The sequence below is a fragment of the Molothrus ater genome, chromosome 3, assembly GCF_012460135.2.
Source record: "Molothrus ater isolate BHLD 08-10-18 breed brown headed cowbird chromosome 3, BPBGC_Mater_1.1, whole genome shotgun sequence".
NCBI lineage: Eukaryota > Metazoa > Chordata > Aves > Passeriformes > Icteridae > Molothrus > Molothrus ater.
The window spans coordinates 15,032,595-15,046,609 of record NC_050480.2 but is presented as its reverse complement, the minus strand read 5'-3'; the positions used below and the strand labels follow the sequence as shown (position 1 = coordinate 15,046,609).

The 14,015-nt window shown below is 40.5% G+C and overlaps 1 long non-coding RNA gene across 1 annotated transcript in view; it reads left to right on the top strand.

The window, feature by feature from the left end:
- Nucleotides 1–10,370: 10,370 nt before the first annotated feature.
- Nucleotides 10,371–14,015, top strand: part of LOC129046650 (uncharacterized) — a 91,865-nt gene continuing 88,220 nt past the window's right edge. The window contains exon 1 of the long non-coding RNA XR_008508289.1: nucleotides 10,371–10,548. This is a non-coding gene — a long non-coding RNA (uncharacterized LOC129046650). The remainder of the gene's footprint in view (nucleotides 10,549–14,015) is intronic.

Sequence of the window (14,015 nt, the reverse complement as noted above, 5' to 3'; positions counted from 1 at the left end):
TAATCATCAGCTTTTGGTGACATGAATACTCATATTTGTTGATTTACTGTGGAAAGCACTTTACATTGTAAATAAAAAGCTGAGAAAATATACATTTTGTTTCAATGATAATAATAATTATTCAGATAAAAAGGCATTTGCTTTTATGAAGCCAAAAGAGTCAGCTTCTGTCCCCACGTCAGTTGATATAATCAGTCTGATCTAATGCCTGTCATATTAAATAGGAAGTCCACGAACTGCAGGAGGGGTTTGGATCCTATTCCTGTGTGAACGTGACATTTTTTTATCCTTTAAAATTACCAATAATTATTAGTAACCTGAACCATTGCTGTTGAACATCTTTTCTGTTTAAGTTGACATAAATTCAAGCAGGGGTGTCCTATGTGCCACCTATATTTGATGATAAACCCCATGAAATATTGTAAATGGTCTACAGGAACCAGGTTAAAATTCCTAATTCTACCTTGTTTTCATTAGTTCTTCAATGAAGCTGAGAGTCCTAATTTCATATACAAGTAGGGAACATATAAGTGTCTTGCTTATTTGGGACCACTGAAATCACCTGTCTTCTGGAGGAATAAAATTACATATGCTGGTATTGCATGACAAAATATTGCTATGAAATTTAGAAGTATGAAATAAGAGGACCTGCAAAACATTCAGGAACAACTTGAGGATATGACTAAGAGTTTGCATTTACCCCAGTGGTCCATCTCCCCAGAATATGTATATCTGGTTTACAGAAAGTATTCCTTGATTTCACAGGCATAGAATCAATCTTATGGTATGAAATATACAGCGGATAAGTAAAAAATTACTTAATTAAGCAATTAGGGAGTTCGAATTCAGCATGTAGTGACTGGACAGGCAGTAAATATATGAAAGCAATTCAGGGAGGGGAAGGGGTTATTAGCAGGTAACGCAAAAGCAGCACAAAATAGTAAGTGTAGAGCTGTTTGTGATTTTAAGCAGAGTGGCTGGTTCCTGGCTGTTAATTACAGTAGAATAAAAAGCTTATTACAGGGTGTGAGAGGGCGTGGGACTAGCGTGTGCTTGGAGTCTCAGAGGCAACTTCACTGCATGCATCTTGACAGAATATTTTGTACAAGCCCAATTACAAAAGAACCCAGTAATGCAGGCAAGCAAAAAAAGGAAAGCAAACAAAAGCTCATCTCTCGATTCTCTCCTTAGGTAAGCAGATCCAACCAAACACAGGCTGTTTCCAAAGCCTTGGCAGCACTGCCATGCTAGCTGAGCTGGCCACATGCTGGGTGGCTTGGAGGACCCGTGGGAGTGTTGGCTCCCATTTCCTTGGCACCAGCAACTCCACATCTCAGCAACGTGGGTATTAATTTCATCAGACTTCCAGCAGCTTCCTTTTCCTCCACTCTTTGACCATTTTACACTTCATGTTGCTGAGTGTAACATGGCTTGGCAGAAGTTCACCGTATTGCTATGGAAGAGGTTGTGCTCCACCGCAGTTTTGTGTCTTTCTGTCCCCACATGAGTTCCATTCCCAAAATCTGGACCTTCTTTGGGCCTCTCCTTTCTGAAGAGCGTGGTCTGTATGACCAGCCCTTGCAGGGTGATGTCTGTTTTATCAGGAGTGAGGAGCCTCTGTCAGCCTGCTCTGGTGGAGCATGTGAAGCTCACGAACAGTGACCAAGCCCCAGAATAAAGCTGCCTCTGAACATCTTCGGAGCACAGATGTGCATGGAAGGCTGTCTACACAAACTTTGTTTTTAACATTGGCCCATAAGTTAGCCTAGGGTTTGAATTTGGGTCTTTATAATCCAAAAATAGGGTACAAATGCTTTAAAAAAAAAAGGCATCAGTAGGCTCATGGTCTTCCCTGCAGAAACATGCTCTGTGAGTGTTTTAGGATGTTTCTTTAAAGAATAGAACCCCAACCAACCAAAAAAAAAACAAAAAACCCACATTGTGGGAGGAAGTTTAAGAATGCCTAGCAAGTGGTTTAAAATAACTTAGGTCAAAAGTAGAGATCAAAAATTAAAATATTGGTTTAGTTGGTTATGAAAATAAAGCTCAGTTGGATTTTTCTGAAGGCCTAAATTTAAATAGATAATTGGGGCAGTACTAAATCAAAATGCTTCCTATTTTTGTGTACTTAAACTCTTTTTTCCTTGACAAAGTAATGAAAATTGAAGATATATTCTTTTCTGAAAATTATTTAGTTCTATGTGAAATAATAATTTAGGTAAATACATACTTTACTAGCAATTTTTTAAGGATGTTTCCCAGACAAATAGTTCTTTAAATATGGTGCTTTATCTTGCAGACAGTTCCAATATCAGCTTAATTGACTTCTCATCAGAATTATAAGGGAGAAAAAAGAAATTCTGAAAATTTTTTGTGAAACTCTTAGGGGAAAAATACTTTCTTTGAGATTTTAAATCTTTGGCTTCATTCAGAAATGCATTGTCCATCAGTTTCAAATTTTTCCACCAGCTGGGAAAAAAAGGGACTTGGAAATGTTCCTTTTATAAAATTACAATGCATATTACTAACTCCATTTTGGGAAATTTGTTTTTACATTTCATATAATAATATAATTGTATACACTAATTGTATATAATTTTATATAATCTGTATAATTTTATATAATTATTTTGTATAATAATACAGCGTTATAAAATATTGAGAAAGAGTTTGCTTTCAAAAAGGAAAATTCCAAATCTTTCACTTTGAAACACTGTGCTCTTGTGCTCTTCTGAATTGTTCAGCCTACTTTATTTTTTTTTTTTTTTATATCTACAGGAACACTTCAGCAAGTAGTGCATGAAATTTTTCAAGATTTTGTTTGACTATTAGATTATTCTCTCGAAGTTTTCTAGGCACCTTCCACTAATTTTGTGGCCCTTTGTTAAGTTTTCTGCACTCACTTTTGCTTCCACAGCATTTTTCTCATCCATTTTCTCTCTGACATTCCAGCAACAAAGGTATTCTCATCCATGTTCTGCTCTCACATTTTTTTCAGATTGTTGGACAAGGTATCATTTAATTTGTTTTATAAAACTTGCACTTGTCCTTCCCGCGGCCTTTTTTTATTTTTTTTTTTTTTTATCAGAGAGGAGTCGCTCCGTGCTCCGCCTGGCTGCACTGAGCCGCTCATGGCGCTCTCGGTGCGGCGCTGGATGCGCCCTCTCCTTCCCTCACCCGCATGCGGCTTTGGGAGCCTCGGCGGGCAGGAGTGGCGGTGCGGGTTACCTCTGCGTTAGCTAGATGGTGCTAAAGAATTCGTGCTTGTCATCACTGAGGAGACCATTTGGAGTCCAACCCGCCGTCCGCTTCCTGGGCTCGCAGTGAAAAGAGGCGCTTTTGCTTTGTCCTAAGTGCGGTATCACCTGCGCTGGTGCTTGCAAGGAGCCCAAACCCGTGAGAGCCCTGCTCTGGAGCACTTCACGAGTTAGGCCTCTCGGTTTTGATGACTTCAGCGCGCTGTGGATCAGCCCCAGCAGCCTTACACATACTTCGACATAAAAGAGGTTTTGCCCGCAGAGGAATCCCTCCCTCTCCGATGCCTGTTTCCGATCCTCCGGAGCAGCGGTGGGCTTACAGCAACAGGCGAGGGCTCTGCGATTCGCTCTTGCTGTGCCTGTCATGAGAGAGGAAAGGTTTCCTCTGCCTTTCAGAGCTTAACCCTGCAGCAGTTGGGAAATTTTTAGAAGTGAATAATTTAGAAAACAAACAAAACCCAACACCACCCCTCCAACTTGCAGTAAGTGCTCTTGGAGCCCAGGTTTCCTTGCTGTTTGAGCGCTGCTGTTTTGGATTAACAGAGCCCTGGCTCTGATAAATACTAACAAAGTGTAACGAATGATCAAAGCTGTATTTACAACCCAATGAGCTTGAAATGATTGATCTGGATGACATAATAATGATAACCAGTGAGATGAGGCATGCAGGACTCTACCCCTCCAGGTACTGGGAGAAAAGAGCAGGTATTAAAAATGACTCCATTTCTTAGGTCATCAGGTTGTTCCCATTCTGATATAAGTGGAAGACAAACGCAAACCCCTTGCTTTGCCCCAGAAGAGCCCTGGAGCTGCTTTGGGCTGTTCATATTCTTTTAATAATAATTAATTGTTTTGTACAGATTACAAAGTTGGACTGATTGTGGAGTAACTAAGACTGAGTCGTTTATGATCATTCTCTGTGCTGCTGGGGATCTAAGCCTCTTGCCTGTGGTTCAAAGTGTGGTGTAATCTCAAATGTTGTTCTTTGCAAGGCTATAGTCACAGATATGAAAGGATATGAATGTGTCTACGGCATGGAATTTGCCATCTGGATGTTTCCTGTTGTCCCCCAGAAGACTGGCTAGAGAATTAATGACAAGACAATGTAGACAAACCATAACTGCAGCTATGCTTTAGAACTTGGCTGCTTCTGGTCCCATGACCTCTCCAACAGGCTCCTTATAGCCTTCCAGAAACAAGCTTCCAAGAGACTTCCTTTTCTCCTACAAAACAGAAGGCCTTAGACCTGGCAGATGAGAAAGAATTGAGCCTTACTTGGTGTGTTAATTTTTGTCTTTTTTTTCTTCCTTTCAGTCTTTGACGGGAAAGATTGTCTGGATATGTGGAATGTTCACATTCCTCAGCACTCCTTAAAGACAACTCAGCCTTCTATAAAATCAGCATAACCTTCTGTTTATTTCTATCAGGTTGCTTTTTCCAGGTAGGAACAAAAAACTTTGTACCCCCAAAGTCACCAGTTCAGGGTTATAGAAGACAGTCTGTTTGTACACGTAGAAGATGATCTCACAATGTTATGAACATCTTTGCTCTACAGGTCTCATCCTGATGTGTGTCCCTTGCTCTGGATTTACAGCAAGCAAGGATCCCTTTAGGGACAAGTCCTCTGTTGCTGCTGTACCATTAGTAGCCACCAGTTACTTCTTCCTTTCCTTTTATCTCACACACAAAAAAATATGGCAGTCAGAATAAACTTGTTCACACAGGGGCCAAGGAGCATTTTAAAAATATGGGTCTGAATCCTCAGCAGCATGAAAGTAAACAGCAGCACCTTTGAAGTCAAGAGAATTTTTCTCATTTACCATCTGAGACTCTTTTTCAGTATGATACTAAGAGCATATTCACAATATCTACATATACAGGAGGATTTCTCCAGGTTTCCAATAAAGTTGACAAGGAGACAATCAGTTGCTCTGGAAGGCAATTAGAGTATTTAAACATGAATCTGAATTGCTCTGTGGAAGAGACTATCTATCTTTTATTCTCCCTTCCACTGCCATACCTTTGCTCCTCACTGGACCATTAAGACTCTGCCAGGTTAAGCACCTGAAGCAAGGTGCTTAAAATTTTGCCAGCTGAGTATCATCTCCTGTCATCACTTTCAGCACTAACTACAGCAGTTCCTGGAGGAGTTCCCCAAAGCAGCTCCATCTGTTGCCCTACCCTGAAACACCCCCTGACATTAGCAGTGACAAGTAGGACTGACAAGTATGTGGACAGGCACAAATGCTTTTCTAAAGATTTCTAAACTACCCCGAAGTTCTTTTACCACAACAGTGTTACCATCTATGACAGCTGACCTCAGACTTGGTTCTCTGAGCATTGAGTTCAATTAGCTTTAATACTTTCAACATTTAAATAGTTAACAGTAAGCAAAGTTCTTTAGAAGCATAGGGGGATGGCTACATGTGTGTCTGCTGAAGTTGTCAGGCAACGATGGAAAAAAAAGAAAAAAAAATTTAAAATCTCTAATTGCTTCCAGACAATGTCTTTTGGGTAGGGCTGTGAGAGAGCAAGGGGAGAGCTCGTGCTCTGACAGAGGGACTGCTCCCAGCCAGAGGAGAGTCGGCTGCAGCCCTGACATCTCTCCAGTCCTGCCTGGTGACCTTCTCACTGCCAGTGGAAAAACTTTGCCCAACACAATCAAGTTCTCCAGCTCTCTGCAATACCCCTGGCTAACAGGAAGCTTGAGGAAAGTCAAATGTCCAGGGAAGTGAGCCAGCAGATCTGGGTCTACTGCTTCTCCTGAGTCTTTCTTCACAATCGTGGCCTGGTCACTGACTCTCATTCTCACTGCCTGTAAAATCTGAGATAAATCTGAGCTGTTGGGGGCTGGACTTTGGTAGCCAATTTGTTCAGGTCATACAGTAGGAAGTGGCATTGTGTCATTGATATACAGATAAATTCCTGCAATTTTCAATGTATTCTTAGCTAGTAGTATAACTCTAATACAAATCTTCCTGCTTTGCTATCTTCCATGTTCTTTTCTGGAGTTGGTTCATCTAGGTGTTGGCAGAAAATTGGATTCACATATATTTTGCTGTAATTGGAAAACAGAAGCAGAAGGGGCTGGGAGAGATGGCAGCAGAGAGCACTGAGGAAACTTTACTGGCTGCAAACAGCATCAACAATCAGTGCCAGAACTGAGAGAGGAGTAATAAGGTCATATATTCTGTGATGACAAGTGGGAGAGCTTCTACTTGAACTACCAGGACTCAGCTCAAGCAACTCCTGCCACTAGTCCAGCCTTGGCTGTGATAAACCATCCTGAAAGGTGATTTTTCAGGAGAGTCTAATTTCTGAAGAAGCACAGAAAAAAAATTAGGTGTCACAAAATTTAGCTTTTACTAAATTCCAGAGAAGTGATAAACTGATCTCCAAAACCTCCACAAGTTTCTGTGTTACTACAGTCCTGCCATTTATTCTGCTTTGGCTCAGCCTCAGACATTTCTTTAGCAGAATTTTCTGATATTTAAATGCTAGGCATTAGAAATTCATCTTAAAATGAAGATTTGAGTTTTGTTTATGGTGGCATGAATTGCTAGTATTGAGGTTATTTCTCTCTGGGAAAATCTGTATTGGTGCTTGTCAGCCCATAATGAAGATACTAATTTTATTACTTATTTGGGTCTGATTGTGTCCAGTAGATGCTGTCCTGCACTGATGTCTTTTGCTATGTCAGAGTTATAAAAATCCAGCTGTGGAGTTGAAACCACTTAAATATTTTATTACAGAAAATGTAGGCTCACCGTGTAAGTTTAGCAGTCAAACTATATTTCTATCTGTGCAAATATACATGCTTTTACTGACCCCAGGGTTTTATTTTACCCTAACTAATATAGGAGTAAATGGTTGGATTGCAATGGGATTGTTAAGGGTATATATGAGCATCATTTTATATCAGGACTTGAACAAGTCTCCAGTAAAGCAGTATTGTGGTTTCTTGCAGTTGGAAAGATCAGAGACTATAATAAAAGGAGTCTGTAGAAATGGATGACCCTACCAGCAAAGAAATCCACAGGAACATCTTGTGTGAATTCATTGCTACATGTTGACATCCAGTGGAGAAATGGTCTCAGAAACCTCCTTTCATCATCTATACAGCAACCTTAGGCAGAGGCCCCTGAAAGTGATGTTGCTTAACCTGAAGTTTTGTCTTTCAGATGGATTTAAAGAATTTAGGGCACTGTCAACAGTTACTGCAGGAAAGGTAGCGGAGATTCAAGATATTGGTAAAGCACCACATTTCATCTGGAGCCTTCTCCACTCATGGCTGAGCTGGTGTAATTGAGTTTATGAGGAACCATCATCTGTTTCAGTCTAATGTCAGCTGGGTTAATTTAAGGCAGGGCTGACTAGCTGGCAGGGGAGAGCACTTTAAACCTACCCCAGCCATTACTGCTGCAGCCTGGCCTACTGCCAGCACCGAGTCTACAAGGAGTTGGAGTATATTTAGCTTCAGCTTATTCTCTGCCCCCTCAACTTACATGCTGACCCATGCCAGCTGTGACTCAAGCCTTCTTGGCCCCTTTTGCTGACATCCTCCAACCTGGCTGCTTGTTTGGAGTCACGCTGTTTGCTGGCGTGGTGCTTATCTTCCACCGTGAAAATGTGACTGGGCAGCTGCCTTGCTCAGAGACTTTGGGCAAGTCTTTTAATCCCTCATAGTCTGCAGATCTGCAAAATAAAGGATTACTCCAAGAGTCCTGACAGGATGCTGTAAGATGTGATGCTGGATATTTGTGCACCACTCTGCTTTCTCTGTAGAAAAACTGAATGTATTTAATATATAATATATTGTCTATTTCTAACATTGGCAGAGCAAGTCAGTCAAGGACCTTGTGTTTATTACTCCAAGAAGGGATACAGCCATGCTGTCATTACAAAACTTTTAGGTCTTACTGTATTCCTGGAAAAGTGCACCAGATTATAGTTTTCTCTACCAAACAAGCACTTTTTTTTAATATTGGAAGCTACTTTTTCATCCGTTCCAACTTTGACTCCAATTTTTTGTGGACAAAAAAATGTCAGACAGCTTTATAGGATTTCCAGTTACAAATGATACAAGCCTTAGCACATCTCATAGGCAAGGGAATATGATGTACTTTATGATCTGATAAAAGTAAACCTGAGGGAGCTATTCCTAAAACTGCCACTCAGGGTCAAGGATGAGATCACATCTGAGAAGGCAGCAGTGGTATCAAACACCTTTTGTAAAACAACGACATAAAGGGTTTTAGAAAACTGGCCTGAACTCAGGGGTCTGGATTGGCTCCTAGTGATGTCAACCGTGTGCCTATAATGCCCAGAAAATGTTTCATTCTTCTTCTTTTCTAGGAATAATTACCCCTTAATGACAGCAACAAGTGAATTTAGGTCCCTTGGTGTCCTCTGTGAGCTGATTATTACGTGCTCCCAATATTGCTCCCACAATCAGTGGAAGTGAGGACCAGGAGTTTTTGTCAAGCAGACTTTGCACCTTGGACATCTTTCTCACCCCATCATAGCAGCATCAACACCTTTTGGGCTGAGGTTCTTTACCTGCCATTCTTGGGGCTAACAGAAGGTTCATTTTCAGTGTGGTCTCATAGACTGACCCCTTTCTCTAGAGCAGGTTGCTCAGAGCTCCAAACAACAGCTCCAAACAAACTGTGGCCTTGAACAGTTCCAGAGATGGGGCATCCACAACTTCTCTGGGCAGCTTTCTTAGAAGCCCACTAAAGGCTGCAGGGAATTGTGTTCATGGAGGTGGGAAACATGTTTCATCCCTGGGTGTGTGAGGTAATTAAGTCTTACTGTGGTGCTGAAAACGAAATGTGCCTTATTTGAGGGACACCACCAAGGCTCTTCCTAGACAAGTGTAACTTCAGTTGTGCCTTACTCCTGCATAATCAGGAATAGCAAGGTCTGAGGTTTCCATTGCTGTGTCCTAAACATTCATAAATAAAATGTGCAAACTCCCTGTTCCTTGTGTAGTGAAGTATCACGCTTGTGTCTTTACTAAAAGTCCATCCCTTTACTAAAAGTCTTTGTGAAATAGAAGATTACAACTACTAGGGATTTGGTTCACTATCTAAGAAAATAATGAAATTATTGACACAAGTTCAGAAAGAGAGAACTAAAAGGTTCCTAGAAGAACTAAACGGTGTTTAACAACATATGCAAAAAGTAGTCTAGAGACCAGGAGATGTGTATTTTCACTGTTTGATCTGCATGTGACATAAGCTGACCCTTTTGCAGATACAAGTGTATTAAACAGATTCTCATGTAACCTGAAAATAGAGGAAGAGCATTTCTTAGTGCAGAGGGAAGGATATGAATATGTAGGGAAATGGGGGGGGTGGGGGGGGGTGGGAGTGTAGCCAAAAAAGTTGATTATCAACTTCACTTTTACTCTGAAGTATATTACCATGGCCTGTGCTCCTCCTCATGCTTTGCAGCTGGTATTTCTGCAGGTAAAGAATGTGTAAATTACAGTAATTCACACCAGTTTGGACACTGATCTAGCAACGTTAATTTAACAGAGCCACTCAAAGCTCTGCCAACTTGTTGCAATTGGAGAGTGTTTAACTTGTACCCTGGTGTCCATTCCACTTGGCAATGATCTCAGATCCTAGCAGGAATACCCCACCCACCGCTGCCCCACCAATCTGAGCGGCCTTGAAGTAAATGCTGTTTACCTGGCAGCATTGGGAAATGAAGCACAACCTAACAAAAAACTGCTCCAGAGGAGTTGCTGAGATGTGTGCTGTTCCTGATTGTCCTATTCTTTTCTTCTCATTGGCCTGGAAATTGTACCGACTGGTTGCTGCCTCCTGTTGTTTGTAATGCCTCTCACAGACCCTGGGTTCAGGTTTGTTTGATAAGCTGGGATCTGTAAAACTGCAGTATAACAATTCCACCACTTGTTCTAATTTAGTGAGGGGTGAGAATTAACAGATGGTGTCATTATCAAAAGCTGTTCAAGTGTTGAAACAACATAAATTCCACAAATACAGAAAAACAAATATAAACTGCTGTAATTTTTCCAATATTGGTTGAATTATAATCACACTTTGCATTTATACAGGGCTTTTTAATCCACAGCTTTTGAAGTGCTTCCAGATTGTACCCAAAGCTGAGCCTAGATCTGGGAGAGAGGAGAGTATAACGTTACCTGATCTACTGAAGTTGGAGGTGGGGTGCTGAGTGTTAAAGGCTTACACTGGACATCTGCACAGGAGCTCTGGCTTCTTCACCTGGCTCTGCTACTGTTCCAGCTGAATGGTCCTGGGTAAGTGGTTTCATTTCTCAATAGCTGAATTTCTGTTTCTAAACAAGGAATGATAATGCTTTGCCTCCTTTGGGAAGTGTTTTGTTTCCAGCAGATGAAAAGTGCTATGTTATAAGGTGTGGGTGTTGTTGATATCATCACTGTTGCAACTATTAAAGAGCAGAGGCTGGGAGGGCTTAATATTAAATACATGGTCTTGGTTTCCAGAGGGACTGAGACTAGCAGGGCTCTAACTGATGTTCTTCTAAAAGCTTTAAGAATCCCATAGTGAACACTGTAAAACAAAAGTAAGGGTTTGCTGGTATGGTTTTTTCCCCTCTCCTTTTTGTTATCTTTGGTAGTTATTAAAAGTTCTCAGGACCTTTTATTTCAGCTTTCTGCATATTCCATCTTCACAGTATACCAGCCTTTGTCTTGACTGTGCTCCTGCAGGTGTGAGGTGTTCTGCAATTAAATTAGGCAAGTAATTGTACTGAGGAAAAAATTTGAAGGCTTGAGCTCACGTTCTTGCATGCCCTATTTTTGGACTTTGTTATGAGCTCATGATTCAGGAATTAAAAAAACAACAGGTATAGAGAAGATAATCTCTTGTTGGTAAGTTGGGTTTTAAGACTGCATAACAATAGTAATAGATTTTACATAAAAAAAGATTAGTCCATGATCATTGAATTTCAGGGTTGTGTGTTTCAGAAGATAGTATTTATGCTGTTGATTATATTTATCTTTTGGTTGGCCCAAAGGATTCAGTGGTGCTTTGTGAGAGATGCCTTGAGGATCTTCATTTTCACAATGCATGTGAGTAGGGAGGGAGGAAAGAAAGAAGGAAAAAAAGAGGGTGGAAAAAACCCCCAGCATTTTGGGAGAGGAAGGTCTCAGATTAATCATGGGAAGTTCTAGCCCAAAAAACAAACTTAATGTATTTAAGATTCCCTTTCTCACATGAATGCATTCATATGAGTATTGAATTGGGAGGGACCCTTTGCATCCTTTGCTAGATTTGTGTTGTGGATTTGTTCTCCATTCCATGAGCAAATACCATGGTATAGCTCACATCCATGCAGTCTTTACCTCCCACAAGAAGTCAGCAATGCTTGAGTGGCTTCCTAGGAGCAAACCCTGGCCTGTGGCAGCCCCTGAACTCCACTTGGCCCTTGGTAAGAAGGTTAAGGAGGGAGCCAATCCATCCAGACTAGAAGTGGGCCAGAAAGTGGCACTATAGCGACAAAAAGAGGACAATGCTGGAGCCTACTGTAAACCTGGCTGTGTTCACAGGCTATAGCTGGTGATTGTGTCCTATAAGCCATTCAAAATCCCTCTGAAGGGCTGGAGTCTGTGCTAATTTCTAGTTGTGCGATGGATGGATCTGTGTTGAACATACACATTTTTTAAAGAGACCACATTTTGCACATTTCTTTGAGTTGCTTTTCTGCTGAAAGATGGTCCTGCTGGTGGCCTGATGATGGGGTAGGGGTGACAATGAAGGGGCAGAGCAGGGAGTGCTGCGTTGCCCTGTTGAGTTCTACATGGAAATACCTGGTGGGGACTTAGTCCTGAGACTGAAAATTCTGTTGTTTCCCTTTATACACCAGAATATTATGAATGGTGTTTATTTATTTATTCCTTTGGTCTTGATCAGATAAAAAAAAAAAGACAGGACTATTTGAGACTTATCTAGCTTTGACAGCATTTGAGGATTTATAAATGTGGATTTCAGCTGCACTTGATGGAAGTTACTGCAAACTGGCAAACCAGACTGGAAGCCAACACAAGACAACCACAGATCTGGCAACAAATTACCACTGCCAGATGCCTTTGCTGTTCCTTTAGCTTTCTATGGATTTGAGACACTTCTGTTTTCTTTTTTCTTTTTTTTTTTTCTTTTTTAATTTTGGAAATACTCTCAAAGTAGAATTCAGGGTTTTGGGCTGTCTAGCCAAAGTTTAACTGTTCTTTTGCATCTCTGCTAAACTTCCTGTTTTCAGCAAAAACAATTTATTATCTTGCTGGTTCTTTAGACCTGAAAGGATTTGCAAGTACAAATAAACTTGTGGTGATCTTTCGGGTTTTTTTCATGGTCTTTCAAAGAATAAGCTCACTTGCTTCCTCTCAGTGATGTGCTCTATGCTAGCAAAGAAAAGTACTTAACCTTTGAGCCACTAGCAAGATTCAGAAAATGTTTTAATTACGCAGAACTTCTGCACTCTGAACTTTTTAAGTACAGATAATGATTTTTTTCATATGCTAGAAATCTTTGTTTTCATGTGGTTGGGCAATAGCATCACTTGGCCACATGCATTTTAAGGGAGTTTGGAGTGAGTTAAAATTGGAAATATTTGTTCTAAAAATTTCCTAAGCCTTTCCTAAAGGTTTATTCTTGGCAATCCATGGACATGTGGTAACAGAACAGAAAAATCTAAGACAGGTATGCAGTAATCCTCTCTCTTACTGGCCAAATGAGAGCTGATGTAAGAAATTAGGCAGCAAAGTTATCCCTTGTCTTCATGGAGGGAGAGCAAGAAGTCACAAACCCAAGCTCTGCTGCAAAGTAATTGGAGAAGAATCTCCTTTCTAAAAATAAAATATATGTAAGTTATCCAAAAAGGGAAAAAAACCCAAAACCCCAAACTAGCAATCTGTGTCATTAATCCCCAATGCCTCTGTAGTGTAAGGGAATGGAACAAAAGCATGTTTGCAAAACTGACATTGGCAGGAGTAAGGCTGTGGAATGGGAGGTGGTAACTTGGCATTAGACAGCTCCATTTCTGTGTGCCTTCAAAACTTACTGCACATTACCTGCAACTGTTGGGAAGATGTTGAAGTCTATTTTTTGTATTGAACTTCAAAGGTTTTGCAAATTCTTTGAAGGTGACTTAACAGCTATTAAATGATACTAAAGGAGGAAAAAAAATCGAAGTCTTTCCAAAGAAGAAGTTTAAAGGATGTGTTTAATATTAGTGTTGGAAATGTGCTATAAATCCTTGTAGTTTATGTGTGTCACCATCTCTGAGATGGCATTTATCACAGCAGAGGGAGAAGGAACAATTCACAGAGGAAAGACTCTTTTAAGAGTTTTATATGTTCCTCCCTATGTCACCAAAAAAAGGGAAAAAAAAGACATTTGAGCAGAAGCCCTCAACTGCACAGAAACCCTTGAACAGTTGTAATGTCCAGGTTGTATGACAGCAGGACACTCCTGCTGTTTTCCTTAAGGAAAACTGTACCTTTTGCCCTTTTTCGGCAGTTAGTTGTCTTTCATAAGGTATTTATAAAACAGCAAGAACCTCCCCATGCCAAGTAATAGGAAGAAGTGAAAAATGTAATTTAATATGTGGAAAAACCCCAAAGTTTGAATAATGAATATAAAAGTTCAAATGCTCTGAACGGTATGCTTCTGTTGATATTTTCTATTCTAGTTCTATCAATTAATTCATGCAGGAAATTCTAAGAAATATTAAGAAGAGAAATGC